At 46.1% G+C, this 15,921-nt stretch overlaps 1 long non-coding RNA gene across 1 annotated transcript in view; it reads left to right on the top strand.

Moving 5' to 3' along the window:
• LOC100594610 overlaps window positions 1-13,406 on the top strand; it is an 82,636-nt gene extending 69,230 nt beyond the window's left edge. Inside the window, exons 6-7 of the long non-coding RNA XR_001116157.2 lie at window positions 1,432-1,660; window positions 12,849-13,406. This is a non-coding gene — a long non-coding RNA (uncharacterized LOC100594610). The remainder of the gene's footprint in view (window positions 1-1,431; window positions 1,661-12,848) is intronic.
• Window positions 13,407-15,921: the final 2,515 nt, after the last annotated feature.

Genomic DNA, 15,921 nt, shown 5'->3' with positions numbered 1-15,921 from the left:
TTATTATTAGGTGGGAGTGGTTGTCGTGAGAAGTAAGATAACACCTATAAAAGGGCTTTGTAAATAGAAAGTACTGTTTAAACTGTAAGCATAAAAAATGTATGGTGAGGCAGCAGAATAATTAATTGTGCCTAGAGTTCATGCTTATTGAGCACCTAGCTGTGAAGGCAATGGTCAAGGGCTTTCCATTCATTGGTTTGTCTAACTGTTACCTGCACCCATTGGATGCAGACGTTTTTCTATTTTCTATGTTTTACAGATGAGGAAACTGAAGCTTGGAGGTTTTCAGTAACTTGCTCACAGAGGTGAAACAATGAGACTGAAGGACATATGGCCCCTGAAGCCACACTGGCTGCACAGACAAAGCCCCAAGTTGGCAGTACCTTGGTTTGGTTGCCAAGATCTAGGACCTCAGCCTCAGAAATTTGATTGCTAGTATACACAAGTGTGAACTGGACTTATGGGTTAATTTAATCTAAACCTAACTTATAAGAGACTGATAAATGCAATCTAGAATGTCAATTTATGAATTTTTAATGAGAAACATCTAATAAGTAGATTGAACCTCCTTTTAACAGATCAGCAGGTTCTTTTCTTGTAGGGAAGCCAAATTATAATCAATAGCTTACTTGATGGAGAGGAAATCAGAGCACACGAATTGGTAATAGCAGTACAGCCATGATAGTAATAATGACCAACACACTGACCAACTACTAAGTGCCAGGCATAATGATTTATGTGAACTATTGCATCTAATTTCTACAGTAATCCTAGCAGGTACTGTTTTGTTCCAATGTTACGGGTGAGGAAACGGAGATATAGCAAGGTTAAGCAACTTACCCAAGGCAGTGAATGTAATAAGCGTAGAGCTGGAATTTGACCCCAGGCACTTTGCTCTGCTGAGGGTTGATTTGCTTCCCATAAGCAGCACCACATGGGAAGATTTCGATTCCAAATTCAGAGAGAAAAGTCAGGGTGCAGCATATAGCTAGCAGCAGAAAGTAGTTTGTGATAGGGCCCCTAAGGGTGGCCAAGCAAGAAGAGGACAGGGAAGGCTCATGGAATCAGAGAAGTCTGCATTAGTGGATGAGGAAGGCTTGAGATAGGCCTGGAAGCATGAGTAGGATTTGGGAAGGTGAGACTCACTGGAAGCAGAGCATGTGTGATGAGCCAGAAGGTGGGTGATGCAATGTGCACAGCACACCTAGAAGAGGCGATCTGTACTGAGAGGCAGAGGGAGGAAGTACTTGGAGAACCTCCAGTGCTCACAGTGGACCTCAGATGCTGAGTTGGGGTTTTATCCCAGTCTTTGGTAAACATAGATGGTGCCATGCTTGTCTGCAGGTCTGAATTGAGTGCCAGCTCTGCACCAGGCATCCTAGGAGATGTTGAGGACAGAAATGTGGCTCACGTTCAGTCCCTCCCTTCCAGGTGCTTGCAGCTTGGTCCATGAGGCCAGCAGGACCAGACAGAAGACCACAGCGACACATGGGGATGGCTGTCCCACAGGCAGAAATGAGCAGCCCGGGGGAAGCCTGGGCAGCCAGCCACCCAGTTCCCTCCACATCGTGGCCCTAGAATGGAGTCTTGAAGAATAAGAAGCCACAGCTTGTCAGGGAATCAGGCTGGAAAAATGTTATGAGACTGAGTAAGACCAGTGGTAGGTAGGCTTGGGTACCCATGAAACAGGGAAGGTGTGGCAGCAGGGAGCAGGGTGCTGGGCACAGAGAGAAATGAAGGGTGGGGAGGGAAGGGGGTTTCTTAACCACACACCCCAAGTATTTCTGGGCTTCTGCAGAGCCAGATGGGGAGGGGCACACAGATAGATGCGTCATTGTCCCTGCTCTCCAGCCTGTCAATCTAGGAGCAAATAAGACTAGACTGCAGGTTTTTTGTGGGAGTAGAACCACGTCTTGCTCATTTTAACTTTAATTCTCTGAGAACAGTGAGCGGGTGCCTGGCACATATTAAGTGCTCATCTGTTGTTCATTGAATGAGTCGATAAACATAAATAAATTTCATGTAATGCATAAATGAATAAATGCTAAACAAAGGTGAATATATAGGAAGCAGTGGTCAGCACTGACTGTGAGGATCTGAGGGCTCAGGGTCAGCAGGGTGATAGCCCCACTCATGTTGGGGTGCCCCTGGGGAAGGGGCATCTTCAGTGTTCCCAGCCGCTCACCCCTCAACTCTCATCACTTCATTCCCTCCTCTTTCTGCCCAAGTGGCCTGGGACTGAAAATCAGCCCGGGCAGCACCAGAAGAGCTTTGCAGACGAGATTAAAAGCAAATCAAAGAAGAAAAATTGTGGCTCAGTTTATGTCTTCCTAATTAAAACCCCGCCAGTCTCCCTTCTTTTTCTTCCCAGCTAATGTTACACTAACGAGCTGAGTTTAGTGGCATTTATGTAGATAAAAGTCCCAATGATTGATCTCAATGGCTTGTTAAAATTAGTTTCAGTCCACCATATTGATTTAATTCCATTGCTTGAAAGTGCTAATTAATAATGATAATAAAAGTGTCTTGGCCCATTATTATCAGTGGGCAGGCGGGGGGCGGGTGTGTGGAAGCTGGGGGATCGTTTTTAGTGTCACTTACTCTGGCTAAGGGTGGCCTTTGAAGGCTGACTGTGGGGACAGGAGGCGGGGGGACTGCGGGGCATGTGGGGATGGTCTGTCCCTTTCTCTGGATCTAGTAAGTCCTCGTGGAGGTGCTAGGGGCTGCTGGAGGGGAAGGAGTGGTGGCTGCACAGATGAGCAGTGCACCTAGCTGCCCTCTAAGCCCTCTTGACTCCCTCCAGAGTTTGAGGTGTGGGAGGGGGCACTGCTTGCCTGAGAGATTCTTGAAGGAGGTCAGATCTTTAGACCCCATTCTAGAGGTGAGGAGGCTAGAGGGAAGGTGTCAGGAGTTCACTGCTTGGGTTCCTGATCAGCAGCAGAAGACGCAGGCCCGGACATCTGAGCTTAAAGGCTCAGCCACTCAGACCCAGTGCTGTAGGAAGCCCAGGAGTGGAGGGAGGGATTTGGGGCAAGAAAGCTCATGGATAAAGAGTCCAATGATGGACAGGGGAGAGGCATTTCCAAGGGCAAAGAAAGGAAGGGCCCTCAGACATTGAGTTGAGTTGATAAGGGAGAATTAGAGGTTTCTTCAACATTAATTAATTAGCTTAGCTTTCAAGCAGTCTTCTCACCTGAAATAAAGGCTTATGCTCCTGGAAAAGATTCTTGCAGCCACGCCAGGGAATGGAATGTGGGGGTGAGGGGAGGGTGGTGCTGGGAGTGAGAGCAGCACCTGGTGGAGTGAGCAGATATTCCAAGACTGTGGAAAGGGCCCACATAAGAAGCACCTGCGTGGCAGGGGTGGTTAGTGGGAAGAAAGTGGGAGCCGGGGAAAATGTCTCCTGCAATTTGGCTAACTCTCTCCAACCCAAATTCTCTAAGATTCTTCTATAGACCACCATCCAGACCTCTTCATCTCTCTCTGTCTCTCTCACTCACTTGCACAAAACGCAAAGTGCATCATACAGAGGCCTAGTTTCATTAACCACATGTGGTTTGCGTTTTAGAGCAGTTGGAGGGCTGTATTCCTTCCTCTATTGAATGTGATAGATTATACTCCGAGAACCAGGCAGGGAATGGACAGAGCATCCAGGTCCTTGGGGAGGGGTGGAGAGCCTGGGACAACAGAGAAACACACAGGTTGAGGACATGCACTGTTTTGAGGTGAAGGGCCAGGGATACAGAGACACAGCCTGCCGAGGCCACACAAGAACTCAGCAGCCGGGCCACCATGAGGGGACCTTAATTCTGAGGCAGGTTCAGATTAGCCCGTCATCGCTTATGTGTCCCTGTGAGCTGCTCATTCCCTGGGCTGGTCTACCAGGCAGGAACAAGCCTTTAAAGGCAGAATTCTGTAGGTTGTGCAGCTGCTAGATTAGGCAACTCTGGGCATCACAGTCTAGAATGAAATGTCCAAAGGGGTTCGTCTGATGTATTTGTTCCTAGAGGTGTTCTTTATTGAAGAATATTATAAAATACCCACCCCCCCAGCTTCCCCCTAAAAAGATGAATTGAAAACTTATAGAACGCAAACTATATATGATTTGCTTTACAGTTAACTCAAGCATAATTATATGCAGTAATTATACTGTGGAGTTCTGATATTAATTACACTCCATCCTCATTAAGGAATTAACCAAACCGTGTGTGGCTGGGGTGAGGAGGAGGAGGGGGTCGTTTTTATTATGATTTACTCTGTGTTTTTCTTCTTCCATGTTATGCTATTTTTTTCTCCTGTGCTTTGTGCACAGGATGAGCAAGATGTGCTTGTTCCTCCAGTGGTTCTGGTTGGGATATGGCGTTCCTTGCATCAAGGTCCTCCTTACTAACCACAGAAAGTTATCTCTGTTTAAGTAAATCCTCTAGGTTTCTTGAAGTAAAGAATCTTTACCTGGGATACGTAGGAAAGGGCTTCCTCTAATCCGATCAGCCAAATCCCGACTGCCAGCTTTACTTTCCATGGGATTTGGATTCGAATGATCCTGGCTTTCTGTTTCTTGATGCCTACTCCCTGACAGCTGTCCCATATTCACCACAGTGCCCTACACTCTGATAGGGTGAAGGTGTTTGAGCTAGACTCATTTTGGGGGAAGAGTAACTTCCAGATTGAGCCCAGGCTTAGAATAGAATGCCTTGGGTAAAAAATATGGGGATCCATATGCTTCCCTGTAACACTGTGAGGCATCCTCCCTGATTTAACTCGAGAATATTGCTGTTAACTATTTCATACACGTGTTTGGATGGGGCAACAATGCTCCTAGCTGGAATGGAATCTTAAGATCCTGGTCAGGATCTTAAAAGTGATCCATTGATTTCTCTGTGTTTAGGTACAAGACATCATTTATGTTCTTTAGGGTCCGCAACTCCCAATGGAATGTTGGAGACCATAGCACATTCCATCATTCCAGTACCTTCGATGGTTCCATTCCATTTGGCCATAGCATTTTCTCCTTTTCCTTTTCCGCTTGCATTTTTCACTTCTGCCCTCTTCTGCGATCCCAGCTTCCTCTTCCCAGCTGAGACTGACACAAGAGAACAATAAGGCTGTCCCTACTGACTGTGAGAGGAAAAGGAAACAGTAGGGACAGATAAGCCACACTCAGGACAACATCGTGTGTATGCAGTGGGGAGGGTGCTTTCTCATGTAGATTCCTGACACTAGCAATGGCAGGCTCCACTTGTCCTGCAGGACATGGCTTGGGTGACAGCTGGGATTTCTCAAGGGGCCAGAGTGATTCCCAGCTGTGATTTTGGAATAGGCGGCATGGGTGATCGAGTCAGATGGATGGAACACGCAGTAAGATGTTCCAACCAAGAGTTCAATTTGGGCATCTGATAGTCTCAAGTCTGGAAGTGAAGAATCTCTGACCATACTCAGTGGAGGATGCAGTGAATAGTATCTGGTATTGGGGTTGGGGGGCTGGCAGGGTACCAGGGCCTGCCCACTCACAGAGTGGAGGGACTGTCCAATTCTCTGTGGGTGAATACATGTTCATGGGGGTTCAGGGGTTTGGCAAAGGGAATTTCTGGAATAGCCAGAGAGAAAAAGAGTAATTTTAAAATCTCACCCAATTTTGTTCACTCATGTGAAAATGGAATTTGTCATCAGATCCATAGGGTAAATGCTGGCTGGGAAACTGGAGGCAAAGGAAAGGTCAGGAGCTTGGTAAATCTCAAAGTGGAGTGGAAGGTGAGGAGCCAGCAAGCAGGGGTGTGAGGCAAGACAGTCTAAGATTCTGTAGTGAGAACAGAGAGGCTGGAGGAGGGGGAACAGCTGCACAGCAGGGCAGCCTGAGTTGATGCCACAGGGTTAAGTTGTCTGTGGGTGAGGGTGCTTGGCATTTCAATCCCACTGACCTCTCTAGTGAATCAAGCTGAAGCCCAAGTGTCGTATGAGTGTGACAGTATTGTGACCCAGGGATGTGGCAGAACCCAGAGCAGGCCTCTGCTATTCTGGATCTTGCGTGTGGTCAGATGTGGATTAGAATCCATATGGGGGGGGGAGTCAAGTATGGAGGATAAGATAGAAAAATTCAATGGGCCAGAGACAAACAGGCAGTGGTGTCTGAGGCCGGCCCCACTAGCTTGTGAGAGCCTGTTATGCATGTCTGTCCAGTTCCAAGTTCTGTGACATTATGCTGGTAAGTTGTTAGCTGGAAACCAGCTGTGATGAGAGTATTTACACCACAGGAAGTGGCAAATGCTACAAATCAGGGTGTTTTTCCCCTTGAGTTGCTGGTTGTTAAACATTTACCAGTGCTCCACTGGGAGCAGGATCTCTTTTTGTGGCCTGTAGATTTAGTGACAAGGGACACTGGTGTGTTCTTTACTCTGTGGGATTAGCTCAGAAATTGCACAAACTGGAGCCCCTGATGAGTCTGTGTTTTAAGAACTGAGGGAGAGAGACACAGGTGAGAGAGAGGAGAGGGTTGACACTTGCTCTGACAGCTGCACGGGCTGCTGAAAGTAGCCATCAGCGGCCCCACTCTTAGCCTTCTGGCCACTTGCCTCGCTCTGGGTGTGTCGTGTGGGCTCTGTCACATGCTGCCGGGTAGTGAAAATGGATATGGACCTGCTGAAAAACAATAATTCTGGGCCCTGCAGCTGTTTCATAGGCCCTCCTCTCCAACTCTTTGTATCACTTCTCCATTCACATTTCCAAGTTAGCTGTTTAGCTCCAAAGAGGATGCAGTGCCGAGTTGGGGCCAACTCTCGAATCTCATGGGATGGTTGCTTGCTGGGTTTCTGTTGTGTTGCCCACAGTTTCTCATTCTACCCTCATGCTGACTGTTCTCGAAGGAACAACTCATAGCAGGCACAGTCCCACCACACTGCAAAGCATTCGGCTCTTCCTGCTCCTTCATGTTTACCTTGTGATTCACTCTGCCTTTGTGGGTCTCTTCCTGTTAGATTTTATTCTTTCATGTTTTTCTACTTTTTTATTCTTATCCATTTACTTAATGGTATCATATCTCCCTTCCTCATGGGTTAAAACTTTATACTGATTGTATCACTAAATTTCATTTGGTCTATTTTGGACCGAGAGCCCAGTTTGCCGAGTTGATCTTCTAATTAAAATTTATTCCCTATTTACAGTTTCTGGGTCATTGGTGAGACTGGATTTCGTAGAAGAGTCTTTGCTACAGCAAAACCTCTCTTCAAGCAATACATTATCCAAGCTGCTGGAGGCTAGATTGACCAGAAAAATGGGGCCAATATCATGGTAAAGGATCTTCAACAGTAGCCTTCAGCTCCTCAGGGTCCAGTGTGCTTGAAAAATGATAAATATTTTAACTCCTCCTTTCACCCCCTAGAGGGGAGAGAGAGGGTTGTGAACAAAGGGCCCTTGAGTGATGTGATTCCCTTGTGGGAGAACTCTCGTGGCTTTGTGACTGATATGGGGGCCTGGGCTGGGCACTGCTTATTGTTATCATCTTAATTTTTTAAGTGACATTGTTGAGGAAAGAATCTGAAGACCCATGGTTGTCACTTGGCCACTGAAAAATAAATCACATTTTGATAATTCCTCAATTTCTCAGTGAATTTCCTTTGCCCAACTATATAATATATGTAAGACAGTATCCTGGACAATTGTACAGGGACACTGGGAGGACAAAATAGTATAGTATTTGAATTATTATAATACAAATTAATACTAATTACTATTAATACTAATACTAATACTAATAGGTAGCAGGAGCCAGTAGTCATGAGTGCTAACTTTGTGTTAGGCCCCTAGTGTTATGTTTTGAGTGCTCTGTACTGCAGAGCACCTAGAGTGATCATTTCTGTTAAATAATGTGAGTTACACATTTCCGTTAAATAATGTGAGTTACTTTCCCTTAGTAAGTACCGTGGACTCTCTTTTAGCTATTTCTTTTTTTCAGTCCTCTTCTCCCACACAAGTTGAGCCCTCATTGCTGCCCACAGTTGCCATGGTTTCCTGCCTTCCTGGCCTAGGCCTCTTCCTTGTCTAACCCAACTGCCATGTGCCCCAGGCTGACCAGCAGATGACATCACTTCCACAAAGGCCTCCCTGTCGTTTGAGATTATTCCATGTCTCTCCATGACCTGGTCTGGCACTCAGAGCTCTTCATGTTCTGACTCCAGGTTACCTTTCTAACCCATCTCCTGTGCCTCTGCGGGGAGATCTTGCTGTAGCCGGGTTGGTTCCCTCAAGGCCATGCCCAGAGTGTTCCCTCCTCCAGGCCTGTGCCCACCCTCCCCGCAGCTTCTGTTCCACGGTGTCACCTCCATAAATTCTCCCCGTGCGCAGAGTCCAGCCCAAGCTTTTGCTCCTATTCCAAGTCTTCCCTGAGCACTTTTGCAATCTCCTCTTCCATGAGTGCTCACACTCTCAGGCGCCCCATTTGTCATTTTTGGTATGGTTTTGTGTTGTCATTTAATTCCTCTTTTTCTTAAACATTTGAGTGTCTATATTCCTCCTTCGACTAGATTGTAAATTCCTTGATGATGGGGTCATGGGATGTCTATCTCTATCTATCTATCTATCTATCTATCTATCTATCTATCTATCTATATCTATCATCAATCTATCATCTATCTATCTGTCTATTATCTATCTATCATCTGTCTATCTATCTATATCTATCTATCTATCTATCTATCTACTGTCTAGTCCATAGGTATTTAATAACTCTTAGATTAAAGAAAGAGTATCATTTTCAGTTTCCTTCTCAGATTCAAAAACATAACTGTTTGTCATGGAGTGGGAGGCAAAGAGGTAGACTGAGGCACACAGAGGTGAGAGAGAATCAACTGGTCTTGAACAGAGTCTTGAACAGAATCCTTAATAAGACCCAGGGTTTGGAGCTCAATCTAAGATTTTCTGGGGCTTTGCTTAACTAATCCAGAGTCCAGGATCCCCAGATAGCTGTGAGAAATAACCACTAGCAGGGTAGCTGGAGCATGCTGCAGAGAAATTGTGTAGTACTCATTACTGTTAGGAACAATAATAGCAATTATGATAATAATGATGATGATGATGATGATGCTGATGCTGATGATTAAGCAGCAGCTCTGGCTGAGCCTGTCTCCAGGGTGGCAAATCCTCCAATGTGTAAGTAGGAATCTGTTTCCTTTTTTCATTGGAGTAAGGTCTCTGGCTGGCAATGCAGCCCGTGACCCCAGCCTCCCTAGGCCACAGGGGCTGGGAGGGACGGCTCAGGAAGGCTGGCCGACAGGCGTCTGGCTGGCAGAGGGGAGGGAAGTCATTCTCAGTCCCATTGGTCTTGACTGAAAACCAAGTGAGGGTCCCTGAGTTCTCCTATAAACGGTAATGATAACACAATTATCATGCAAAACAAAAATTAAGTTTAATGGTGCAAAGCCAGGGTGTACTGGGGAGGTAATTCATATTAATTATGTTTGGATTAAAAGCTTATTTCTTTTGTTAGCATCTGCAAGTAGAAACTTAGCTGTTAAAAAAAAAAACCCGCATATAATTACAGCCTCTTATGGAGGAGCAGTGTTGAACTTAATGGAGCATCCCTGCACTCTTCAAGCTCCTGGAGAATGGTAATATTTCACATTTTATGAAACATAGAAGAAATAAATTACAGGTTTAATGATAAGAACTACTTGGGCTTGTAATGAAATCTGATTGGCCAGTTAATCCACCGAGACCCTCAGATGTGAACCATCCAAAAAGGGTAAAAATGATGAAAAATGAAATTAAATGGAAAAACCCTCACCCGCAGCCTCTTTTGTGAAGGCTGGGGAAGTGCCAGAGCAGGAGAGAAGCCCTCGAGGGGTGAGGAGGAAAATCAGTCTCCCCAGGTTTGAGGAAAGCAGAGCGGCTGGAAGAATTTCCCTGCCACGATCTCCAGGTTTCCCGCAGAGATGAAGCCAAGGAGAGTTCCGGCGCGGGGAGGACAGGGAGGGAGCCTGGGAGGAAGAAAGACAGAGAGGGAGGGAGGGAAAGAAGAAGGAAAGAGGCGGGGAAGAAAGAAGGGAAAGATTTCTTCCGGTAAGAAAGTTTCAGGACTTCCAGCAGGGGCAGGAGCATTGCCTTCAGCGGGAAAGACAAAGACAGAATGAAGGCTAATAATGACTTGGGCTGAGTTTGTAACATTTTTTTCACAAAAAAGAAAATATTTTGCTAGGAGGGGAAGGTGAAGGTCTTTTCTTGTCCTAAGCTCAGGATGCACAGAATCCCCTTGAGAACCTGGAGTGTGAAAAGACATCCTGCTCTGAGACACAGAGAGGAAGCAAGAGGGAGCTGAGTATCCCCTCTCTCACCTGCGATCTACCAGCTGGGACCCACAGCCTATGGGATGCTGCCCCCCACACTGAGGGCAGGTCTTTGTCTCTCAGTCCACTGACTCACCCACCAATCTCCTCCCAAACACCCTCACAGAGGTGCCTGGAAACGATGCCTCACCGGCCATCTAGGCATCCCTCAATCCAGTCAAGCCAGCACCTCATATTAACCGTCATGGAGGCCCTGTGGACTTCTGGAAGCTCTTGCAGATCCCTGTTCCTCAGGCCTTGCCTGGCACTGCTCCTGTCCTAGTTCTCCTTGGAATGACATCCTTTGTCTCTCCTGGATTGGTGGTCCCATGGAAAATGTCTAAGCTTATGGAATCTTGGGAATCACCGGGTCCTGCCCCCTCACAGCACAAATCGGGAAGGAGGTGTAACCCATGAACACTGCCCGGTGCAGGAGCCTGCCCCTTGTAGATACTCAGTAAATTATATTTGTCCTTTTTTTCTTAAGGAACTTGCCCAAGGTCCCATAATGCTCAGGCTAGAAATACCAACACCCCCCAGTTTTTGACCACCGCATGTGCCAAATAATATGCTGCCACTTTTTGTGTACAGTGCTGCATTTTTTTCTTTTTCTTTTTTTGAGATGGAGTTTCGCTCTGTCACCAAGGCTGGAGTGCAGTGTTGGATCTCAGCTCACTGCAACCTCCGCCTCCCAGGTTCTAGTGATTCTCCTGCCTCAGCCTCCTGAGTAGCTGGAATTACAGGCATGCACCACCATGCGCAGCTAATTTTTGCATTTTTAGTAGAGATAGCGTTTCACCATGTTGTCCAGGCTGGTCTTGAACTCCTGACCTCAGGTAATCCACCCGCCTCAGCCTCCCAAAGTGGTAGGATTACAGGTGTGAGCCACTTCACCCGGCCACTGCTGCAGTTGATTCTCACCAGCACCTCTAAAGCAGGGTCCTTTTTCCACTTTCTGATGAGAAGATGAAGGCTCATGGTGTTAATTGATCTGACCAGATAACTAGAGGCCTCCTGACTCCCAGTGTGGCGTTCTCCCCACTCCACCACACTGGCTCCAGGACTGGGGACAACAGTTTTCTATTATTTTTCAATGTAAATAATTTACCAACCAGCAAACATCTATTGACCAAAAGGCCTTTGATGCCTTCTATAGATGGACATTTGACCTCATCTCCTAGGACATTCCCCGTTGTTTGTTAAACTACAATTACACTAACTACAGTATCTTTCAAACATACTTAGCACTTCCAGCCCAGGGTCTTTGCACATGGAGTTACCTCTGCCTGACACACTCTTCTTTCTAGGTCTTCAGGTGGCTGCACCTAGCAACTCCTCAGTCACTCTGTCTCAATGCTCTGCTTTCTGTTTTTTTTTTTTTTTTGAAGGAGTCTTGCTCTGTTGCCCAGGCTGGAGTACAGTGGCATGATCTTGGCTCCCTGCAACTTCTGCCTCCCTGGTTCAAACAATTCTCCTGTCTCAGCCTTCTGGGTAGCTGGGATTACAGGCACTCATCACCATGCCAGGCTAATTATTTTTGTAATTTTAGTAAAGACAGGTTTTGCCACGTTGGCCAGGCTGGCTTTTGAACTCCTGACCTCAAGTGATCCACCAGCTTCAGCCTCCCAAAGTGCTGGGATTACAGGCATGAGCCACCGCACCTGGCCAATGCTCTGCTTTCTTTTCTTTCCTTTCTTTTTTTTTTTTTTTAACAAAACAAAACAAAACAGACTTTACTTTTAGAGATGAGGTCTTGCTGTATTGCTCAGGCTGGCCTTTAACTCCTGGGCTCAATTGATCCTCCTGCCTCAGCCTCCTAAGTAGCTGGGATTACAGGCGTGAGACACCACCCACACCTGGCCTGCTTTATTTTCTCGGTAGTGCTCATTGCTCTCTGAGATTCCCTTATTTGTTTAAGAATGATAAACTCTAGGAAGGCAAGGACTATATCTTGTTGACTGCCACACTTGTAAGGTTGAGAGGAGGGCCTAGCACTACGTCGACTCAGTAGATCTTTGCAGAGCGAATGAATAAACAAATGAGTAAAAGAAATCGGACTCCGACTTCAGTCCCCTTTCTGTTGCGCTGCCCTGGTGCTCCTTTTGTGTTCGTTTCTCTTCTTGCAGCTATGAAGCCCTCTGTGCATATGGGTGCTTACACCTTTGCACAGAGGGAGGGAAGTAGCACGTGGAATAACTGCAGCTATTCCCACTCTGCCCTTCTTTCTTGCATGCTGACTGGTAGAGGCCTGGGGAAAACAGTCTTGAGCAACAACAAGCAGCAATGATCTCCTTGCCTGTGACAAATGTGGTGCTGTTTAGTTGTGGTTCGGGGCTGAGAAGCCCCAGTGGGTGCCTGATAGCTGAGCTTGGGCTGACAAGGGATGAGGGAAAGGGTCTCTGACTGATGGCAGGGTTGGCAGGTGGCACCCAAATTTTCCCTCTCCTGTTCTCCCCTGCTGCAGCCCTAGTAGCCCATCTTGCTGTGGTTTCATGGCAGCCCAGCTGAGGACACTGACAGGGTTTCTCCTTGCAGATTCCTTGGTGGTGCCTGGAGAAGACCAGGAGAGGAAGCAGAAGACCCTCCTCAAAGAAGCCGCCTTCACCTCCAGACCTCCCAGCGGGACTTAGACAATGGGATTAGGCAGTCACATGTCTGCAAGTGGAAACTTTCTGGGACTGTGCTTGGAGCCCGGCTCTGCCTTTTACTAGCCATGTGACCTTGGGAAAATCACTCGACCTCTCCATGTAAGATTCCTTATCTGTAAAAACGGTCTAAGATTAGGAGCCACCTCAGGGTTGTTGTAGGAATTAAATTAATTCATGTTTATAAAGTGCTTTGAACATCGCCTGGCACATGGTAAGCGCTATGTGGTAAGTGCTATCTATTGATTACGTAAATAAAAGTGATCACCATTAGACTTTCCATGCAGATGATGTTATGCATACACATATCTCCCGCATATGATGTCATTGGATCGTTTTGCAATGGTGGGGAGTTTATTCTTTTTCTTTTTGTTTTCTTCTTTTTTTTTTTTCAGATGAAGAAACTGATGGGAAGTGAATCGGTTTGTATTAAACATTAGGTTTGCTAGGTCTCTCACATATTTATTTAGTCCTCATAACAATTGTATAAAATAAATATTATTTATTCATTTATTTATTTGTAAAGATGGGTCTCGCTATGTTGCCCAGGCTGGTCTTGAACTCCCGGGCTCAAGTGATCCTCCTGCCTTGAACTCCCAAAGTATTGGGATTATAGGCATGTGCTACTGCACCCAGCCTAAGAGAAATACTATTATCCCCATTTTACAGATTTGTAAACAGAAGCTCACACTTCAGAGTTTCATCCTAATGAAAGTAGGATGTGACAGGGGAGCAAACCTGCTTTGCTCCCGCCCAAGGGCTGGCAGCTCCCCTGCTGGGGTGCACAGTGAGTGGGTGCACCACTCATCTGTATGTACCCGGCAGGAGCTGTCAATTCGGTTCACGTCACTCAAGTTGAATGGATGTAAAACACACACAGAAACACCAAGCAATTACATTGTTTTCAAATTACTCAGCTCTAGGAGAATGGAATGAGCAAACAGAAGAGCAGCAACCCTGAGTTACATTTCTCAAGACGCTGGGGCTCCTGATGGCACAGCAGCAGCTTGCTAGAGCTTGGTAAAGAGACTTGGGCCTGGTACCTGAAGGGCAGTTCCTTGGCCATGACACTGTAGGGAAAGACCTCTATGGGTGTTGAAAAGACAAGGCGAGGACAAGAAGAGTTGAAAAGGAGCTGCTCTGAAGCCACCTGGCTGTGGATGGAGGCAGCCACATGGAGCTTAGGTAGCCTGCTATTGTAATTTTTTCTGCAACTGGAGAATTTGAAATGGGTTTGGGGGGTAGCGAAGGGCAGAATCTGGCTTCAAGGTGACAGAGTTTGCATAGAAATGGCCTTCTTGAGCAAAGGTAGTGACTCTTAAATTTTTTTTTTTGTAGAGTTGTGATACCCATGCGTTAGTCAGCTTGGGCTATAACAAAATACCACACATTGGTTGGCTTAAACAACAGAAATTTATTTTCCTGTAATTCTGGAGGCTGGAAGTCCAAGATCAAGGTGACAGCAGTTGGGTTTCCTCTGAAGCCTCTCTCCTTGGTTTTCAGATGGACGTCCTCTTGCTGTCTCTTCACATGACTGTCCCTCTGCATGTGTGCCCCTGGGGACTCTTTCTTATCTTCTGGTGACACTAGTTCTATTGGATTGAAGTGCACCCATACGACCTCATTAACCTTAATTACATATTGTAAGGCCCTAACTCCAAATACAGTCACATCCTGAGGTACTGTGGATTAGGGCTTCAACATACAAATTTTGGGGCAATCCAGTTCGGCCCATAAAATCCCTTTTTGGTTGCTTGATTCTGTTTATTTGGTATTATGCCTTCCTTTTCCTAAAGAACTTCATGAATAGAATTACTAAGTGAAAGGAACAAAACTGATTTTTATTAAAAATTATTTTGAGACGCTTGTGACAAATTTTGAAGTAAGTGAAGATTTTCCTGGAGCTTCTACAAAATCCTGGCTGAGAATCCCTGCTTTCTGGACAGTTGAGAAGGAAACACACTTAGTACAGCTGTTAGAGGGATATAGTTGCAACTGCTGAGTGCTTATTATCTGCCAACTTAAATATATTGCCCAAGGGAATAACAAATATTCTAGTATTCTTGTTAAGTATATTGTCTAAGGTCACACAGCTCTTAAACAACAGCTTCGGGATTTGAACCTGGAATCTATCTGACTCCTAAGTCCAGATGCTGTTCACCACATTGGGTTGAAGCATGGCCAGTGTTCATAACATAAAACTATGTCTCCATATCTTTTGCTAACCAATGTTCTTGTGTGTGCAAACCTTACAGGGCAGCCATTCACCACAAGCCCTACTAGATGGCTTCCTGTAATAAGGGTAGAACAGTAGTACTCTGCTTTTGAGAAGTTATTTGTAATTTTGTTGGTGGGCTGACATTTAGGCCCTGCTCTCCAGCCCCAGAGGGGATCCCATAACCTGGATCAGGCCAATGATGATTATCTCCATGACTGTAGTGGCTGGTCCAGCGGGGAGGGTCAAGCAGGTAAGCTGGCCCAACCTGAGTCCTTCTTGAGGATTTTAGAAACTGAAGGTAGGAGAGAAAAATTCTCTCTTTTCTTCTGGGGAGCAGGATGAAGGTGGGTGGGTAGACAGAGCTGTTGGGATGTGGATCCAGGGATCCTGGAAGTCCTGTCCTCCACCATGTAAAGAATACATCCTGCAGAAGGAGAGAAGGGAGCCAGCATACAGAGAAGCGGAGCCAGGAGATGGAGAAGGAGAATCCTGAGAGCCTGAAGGTCCCTGGGTCCAGCCATTGTCAAGGCCGAGTTCTACTGTCCTTAAGTTGTTTACCTTTCTTTCTTGCTTGCTTCTGTTAGAAGATGAACACTCAATGAAAAATCACCAAACATCTGAGGAAAGCCATCAAAATGAAATAAAGAAAACAAACAAGTTCCTAAACACAAGTGAACAGCGTGGGCTGGGTTTTTGTCGCTTGGAACTGGAAACCCTGACTATCATGCTGACCTCTGAGCAGACC

Source organism: Nomascus leucogenys, chromosome 8 (assembly GCF_006542625.1).
Source record: "Nomascus leucogenys isolate Asia chromosome 8, Asia_NLE_v1, whole genome shotgun sequence".
Lineage (NCBI taxonomy): Eukaryota > Metazoa > Chordata > Mammalia > Primates > Hylobatidae > Nomascus > Nomascus leucogenys.
The sequence above is the reverse complement of the archived record's forward strand: the minus strand, read 5'-3'. Positions and strand labels throughout refer to the sequence as shown.